This window comes from Cavia porcellus, unplaced genomic scaffold, assembly GCF_034190915.1.
Source record: "Cavia porcellus strain 051 isolate PalLab524CR breed Dunkin Hartley unplaced genomic scaffold, mCavPor4.1 scaffold_3, whole genome shotgun sequence".
Taxonomy (NCBI): domain Eukaryota; kingdom Metazoa; phylum Chordata; class Mammalia; order Rodentia; family Caviidae; genus Cavia; species Cavia porcellus.
This window is the reverse complement of record NW_026947486.1, coordinates 19,906,279-19,913,615: the sequence shown is the minus strand read 5'-3', so window position 1 is coordinate 19,913,615 and position 7,337 is coordinate 19,906,279.

The following is a 7,337-nucleotide window of genomic DNA, read 5'->3' as shown; positions in this document are numbered from 1 at the left end:
CAGCAATCTCTGGTCTCAATCTCCCAAATGCTGGGATTAGAGGCGTATACCAATGGATCTGGTTGACTTTTTAGTTTAAAAGGAATTTCACTAAATTGCTAGACTGCTCAGATTGGGTTTGAATTGTGAACCTCCTGAATCTGCCTGCTAGAGTGCTGGGATTACAGGTGCATGCCATAATGCCTGGTGTAAAAACTACTTATTAAACACATGAGCAGGGTGTGGTGGTACATGCCTGTAATCCCAGCACTTGTAAAGCAGAGGCAGAAGGTTCACAATTCAAACCCAATCAGAGTAACCAAGAAATTTAGTGAGACTTCCCCTTTTGTCTTTTCGAGACAGGGTCTCTCTATGCAGTTCAGGCTGGCTTTGAACTCACTTTGTAGCCTAGGCTGGTTTCGAACTCGCAATGATCTTCCTGGCTCAGCCTCCTGAGTGCTGGGATTACAGGCGTGAGCCATCACACCCAGCTGTGAGAGCCCCTTTAAATTAAAAATTAAGCCAGGTATGTTGATATACACATTTAATCCCAGTAATTGAGAGGCTGAGCCAGGAGGATTGCTATGAGTTTAAGCCCTGCCTGGGCTACATAGTGAGATCCTGCCTCAAACAAAAACAAAACAAACAAGCGAGAAACACACTTGAGGATTTGGGTACAATCACCAGCACCACAAAAATACATAAAAAGCACAAAGAAGAAAAGCTGTTCTTCACAAAAGAAACCAGTCTAACCTGGGCGTCATGGTACACACCTACAATCTCAGCTATTTGAAGGATCCAGGTAATAGAATCACAAATTCAAGGCCAGCCCAGGCCTTTTAGCAAGATCTACTCTCAAAAAAATTAAAAAGGCTGGGAATGTAGCTCAGTACTCCCTGGGCTCAATCCCTAGCACCACAACAAACACATAACAACAACAAAAAAATCTACATCAGACAAAGGTGCTCTGTGCCCATGATGAATTAAGCCAAAAATGAAATTAATCTAATTTTGTTTGATTGCAATCTTATGAACAGTGTTTAGACCAAAAGAGAAAGAGAAAGGAGAGAGAGAGAGAGAGAGAGAGAGAGAGAGAGAGAGAGAGAGAGAGACAGAGACAGAGAGACTATCCTCCAGGTCTGCCAGACCTGACTGAGAAATTGTTCTGTATTTTCCTGAGGTACTCTGTATGGAACCCAGGGACTTGGACTTGGGCATGTTGGGCAACTGCTCTGTCACTGAGCTATGCCTCTAGCCCCAATCTGGCTGATATATAACTTCACTATCTGTTACAGTTTCAATCCTCTCTAATTCACTTCCCAGATAAAATTCATTGAGATACCTAATCATAGACGTTCCCTCGCTTCCTATCCCGAGCAAATCCCTGCTTTCTCTGCTTCCCTTTTGAAGGGGTATGTTGGGGTTTTTGAGACAGGGTCTTGCTATGTAGCCCAGCTAGATCTAAAAATTGTGGTGAGCTTCTTGCCCTAGCCTCCCAAGTTCTGGGATTACAGCCATGTGCCACTGTGCCTGGTTTATCCCTGCTTCCTTCGGCCTTACCCGGACCATGTTCAGTGGAGTGTACCTATAGTGTGTCATGTCTGCCCACCCCGCAACCCGCACAGGACCCGGAGTGAAATTCGAGTGCTTTGGGTGGGTGGGGTCATAGATAACTGGTTGAACCAAGGGCTTTCCCACTGAGCTACATCCAAAAATCTTTTTTATTTTTGGTACCAGGAATCAAACTCAGGACCTCATGCTTAGGTGCTATGCTATATTCCTGGCTCTTCTTTTTTGCTTTTGAGACAGGGTCTTGCTAAGTCACTAAATTGCCTAGACTAGGTTCTATCTTGTGATTATGCTCTTAGCGTTCTAGAATGGGTGGGTTATAGGCATGCACCACCATACCCAACTATACCAGTGTTTTTCTAGTATGTACAAGATGCTGAATTCAAGCTGGTCATGGTGATGCATTTCTGTGATTACAGCACTTGGGAGGCTGGGGCAGGAGGATTACTGTGAATTTGAGGCCAGCTTGGAATACGTCATGATTTTTGTTTTTCTTTTTGTCTTTTTTCTTTCATTTCATTTCTTTTCTCTTTTTTGGTACTGGGAATCAAACTCATGACTTTGTGCTTGCCAGGCAGGCACTATGCCACTGAGCTATATCCTTGGCCCTACATCGTGATTTTTAAGGCCAGCTTGGCCTATGTAGTGGGACTGTGTCTCAAAACACATAGGCACATGTGCGTGCAAGTATGTTTTTTTATGCATGTGCGTGCACATGTGCGCACGCGCACACACACACACACACACACACACACACACAGAGCTGGCTTCAGTCCTCAGTGCTGCAAAAAATAAACCAAACACCCTGCCCTAAATCACCTAATAAACCCAAATCCTATAAATTCTAACATTCTTTGACTGACACCCCCAGTTTCCCAGCATGAGCTTTCCCTTGTTGCTATGAGCAATAAGCTGAGCTTCTTTGGGCTGGAGGTGTAGGGCACTCAGTGGTGTAGCTCAGTAGTAGAGCCTTTGTCCCGAGCACCACACACTTGCACACACATACAACATACAAACTAATCACAGATGCATTCCTGAGGCTGTTTGAATGACAGCTTTGGCAGAGTTGGCTCTTTGGAATGCCATCTATGGAAGCTCCTCATTAAGTTGCCTCTAGCCTAGAATATAAGTAATACTATTAAACAGATGGAGAAAACGAGGTCTAAACAGATTAAGTGGCTTCTTTTTTTGTCCTAGGTCCCTGTAGCAACCCAAGATCTGGTTGTACCAGCTGTCAAGGCTGAGGGGATTTTCTGGCTGGCCCTCACCCCTGGAAGACTGGCAGCATCTGGCAAGGATGGCAATTCAGCCACTAAGCCCCAGACCCACCAAAATGTCATTTTTAAGACATATTTTCAGCTGTTTCCCTGCTCTTGCTCCCCATGAAAGACAACTTCTTCTGATAGCGCCAGAAGCATCCAGCACTCCTAAATGAGGCCTAGAATGTTTTTTTTAGTTTTGTTTTGGTACCGGGGATCAAACTCATGACCACACACTTGCAAGGCAGGCACTTACGCTGCTGAGCTAAATCCCTGGCCCTCAGAGTGCTTTCTTAGAATCGAAATTCAGCCCCCTGCAGGAAATTTCAGGAGCTACTGCCCTTGAGGAAGCCCTGCTGGCAGTAGCATTCACTTTTTGCTCCCCTTTCCTTGGCAATACAGCCTTGCATCCAGAGGCCTCCACGCCTTGAGGAACCAGGTATGGTGGGGTGCACATGCCTGATGCCCATTCTTATGTCAGGTCTCTGGCATGTGTCCCCAGAGTGTATGTGTGGATTGGAGCTCAGGATTGTGTCTGCATGCTCACCTGCTGTGCAAACATCCATTTGTCTATCTGCTCATCCACCTCAGGGAAAGTGCTTTTGAGTGGCATCCTTCCTGAGGTTTAGGGTAGCCTATCGTTTCCTTTCCTTTTTGTAATATTGAGGATTGAACCCAAGGCCTTTACACTAAACTACATCTCCATCCCTCTTTTTATTATTTATTTACATTTTTTTCCTTAAATCAAGGTTTCAACTATGTAGTTCAGGATGTCCTTGAACTCCTCATTAAGTAGCCCAGGCTGTCTTCAGACTTCACAGTCATCCTCCTGCCTCAGCCTCCTGAGTGCTGGGATTACAGACTAGCATGCCTTGTTGACCTTATTTTTTATTTTGAGGCAGGGTCTCACTGAGTGACTCAGTTGCTCAGGCTGGCCTTGAATTTGTAATATTCTGGCCATTGCCTCTCAGAGTAGGTTTACAGGTGTGTACCATCACATCAGGTTTTTTTTTCCCTTCAAATTGTGGGTTGGACAGCTGCTAGATGAGACAGAGTAATAATTTAAGATGAGTTGGAGTCAATGAACAAGCAGGAGATATCACAAATAACATTAAAAACATGTTCACAGATATCATGACAGAAAACTTTCCTGATAGAATTTGAATACAAATAAGTGAGGCATATAGAACTCCAATTAGCAATGATCAAAAAATCTATATCCAGGCATATCATAGTCAAGATTCCAGAAATTCAACACAAGAATAGACTCTTAAAAGCTGTTAGGGAAAAGAAAAAAATCATTTATAAAGTAAAGCCCATCAGAATCACAGCTGACTTCTCAGCACAAACTCTCAAGTCAAGGAGAGCCTGGAGTGAAGTGCTTCAAGTTCTAAAGGAAAACAACTTTCAACCTAGATAGATGTATCTTGAAAAATTACTGGAGAAAAAAGATACTTCCATAACACAGATCATCTGAGGAAATTTATGACTACCAAACCAACACTCCAAAATGTTCTGAAGGACAGGCCAGAAAGATATTAAGGACTATAGATTTATGAACTCGAACAGAAGAAATCCACCAGGGAAGGCAAACAATTATAGGGAAGGAAAAAAAGGGGGAGGCAAAAACAGGAAAATAACATGACAAGGATAAGTCAATACATATCAGTTATAACCATCAGTGTCCCAATTCACCAATCAAAAGACACGGACTGGCAGAATGGATCAAAAGCAAGATCCAACAATGTGCGGCATACAAGAAACACATTTAATTCAAAAAGAAATTTGTAGACTGAAAGTCAAAGGATGGAAAACAATACTCCATGCAAGAGGAATCCAGAAAAAAGCAGGGATAGCTATTCTATTTGTAGACAAAGTGAATTTCAAGCTAGGACTGATTAAGACAGATAAAGAAGGTCACTATATCCTTGTAAAAGGAACAATTTAAAAGGGAGAAATAACACTCATAAATATATATGCAACAAATTTCAGTGCACACAGCTATATAAAATAATTACTAATGGACATGAAAAATCAAATAAGCCCTAATAAAATTGTATTGGGAGACCTCAATACCCCACTGTCATAACAAGATAGGTCAATTAGACAAAAAAATCAAGGATGAAATATTAGAAATAAATTACACTTTTGAGCAAATGGACTTAGTAGATGTCTATAGAGTGCCCCCCCCAGCATCAGAATACACATTCTTTTCAGCTGCACATGGGACATTCTCCAATTATCCTATGTATACTATCAGACCACAGTGCAATGAAATTGGAAATCCATGCCAAAGGAAACCACAAGAACTTCATAAACGCATGGAAATTAAACAGCACCCTACTGAACAACCAATGGGTCACAGATGAAATTAAAGAGAAAATCAGACAGTTTTTTATGGTTCAGAGATGACAATGTACATACTGAAGCTTGTGGGAGACAATGAAAGCAGTAGTAAGAGCGAAATTTATAGCAGTAAATGCCCATATCAGGAAAACAGAGGAAGCGCATATAAACAATCCCTAGTACCAAAAAAAAAAAAAAAAAAAAAAAGAAAGAAAGAAAGAAAAAAAAAAGATTGTAGGATTCATCCTAGGGATGCAGGAAGGTTCAACATATATAAATCCATAAATGTAATACACCATATTAACAGAGCCAGGGACAAAAATCATATGATCATCTCAATAGATGTAGAAAAAGCTTTTGACAAAGTCCAGCACCCATTCATGATAAAAACCCTCAGAAAATTAGAATAGATAGTCTTTATCTTAACCTCATAAAAGCCATCTATGACAAACCAATAGCCCACATCATACTATCTGGACAAAAACTGAAATCTTGCACTCTAAAATCAGGAACAGGACAAGGATGTCCACTGTCTCCACTGTTACTCAACATAGTCCTGGAAACTTTAGCAGGAGCAATTAGATAAGATAAAGAAATAAATATTGGAAAGGAAGAAGTTAAAATATTATTATTTGCAAATGACATGATATTCTACATAGAAAACTCCAAAAGCTCCACCAAAAGACTTCTACATTTTATAAGCAAATTCAGTAACATAGCTGGTTACAAAGTCAATGCTCAAAAATCAATAACCTTCCTGTACATGAATAACAAATTCACAGAGAGAAACCAGGGAAACAACACCTTTTACAATAGCATAAAAAATGAAATATCTAGGAATCAATCTAACAAAGGAAGTAAAAGACCTCTACATTGATAATTATAATACTCTGAAAAAGGAGATTAAAGAGAATATTAGAAAATGGAGATATATCCCATGCTCTTGGGTAGACAGAAGCAATATAGTGAAAATAACCATACTTCCAAAACTGTTGTACAGATTCAATGCACCCGAATCAAAATTCCAATAGCATGTCTCACAGAATTAGAGAAAAACAATCCTAAAATTCCAGAAGAGCCCTAGAAAGCAAAGACAATACTGGGCAACAAAGACAAATCATGGAGCATCACAACTCCTGACTTGAAATTAAACTATAAAACTACTGTGAATAAAAATGTGGTACTAGCACAAAACCGGACCTGAAGATCAATGGAATAAATTAGAAAATGCAGAAACAACTGCAGACACACTAAGCCACCCTCTTTTTTTCTTTTTTCTTTTTTTTTTTTGTGCCAGGGTTTGAACTTACAATCTCACGTTTGCCAAGCAGGCATTTACTCCACTGAGCTAAGCCCTGGCCTCAAGCCACCTTATTTTTTTTTTTTTTGTCTTTTTCGATTTTATCGGTACCAGGGATCGAACTCATGACTGCCTGCTTGCAAGACAGGCACTTATGCCGCTGAGATAAATCCCCAGCCCCAAGCCTCCTTATTTTTGACAAAAGTGCCAAACACATTCACTGGAGGACAGATAGCCTCTTTAATGAATGGTGCTGGAAAAACAAGTCGAAGATTAAAATTGGACCCATATCTTTCACCATGTACTAAGCTAAAATCAGAGTAGATCAAAGATGTTAATATTAAAACAGAAACATTAAATCTTCTGGAAGATTAAGTAGGTAAAACTCTTTAAGACACTGATGTAGGTAAAGACTTTATGAACAAAACATGGCACAGGAATTATCACAAAGTATCAACAAATAGGATCTTACCCTACTGAAAAGTTTTTGCATGGTAAGAGAAACCACCAACAGAGTGAAGAGACAACCCACAGCGTGAGAAAAAAATGTTTGCCATCTGTTTCTCAGAGAAAGTAATATTATCAAGAACATACAAAGAACTAAAAAAAAATCAGTCCTTCCATATTTAAAGATCCAACCCAAAAATGTGCATCTCAGATGAATACACACTTCTCAGATGGAGAAATACAAGCAGCAAATAAATATGTGAAAAAATGTTTAACATAACTGGTTATTCAAGAAATGCAAATTAAAACAATACTGAGATTTCACCGCACCCCAGAAAGAATGGCTAATATCGAGAAATCAACCAATAACAAATGCTGGGGGAGCTGTGGAGAAAAAGGAACCCTTCTACACTGTTAATGGGAGTGTAGACTGGTGT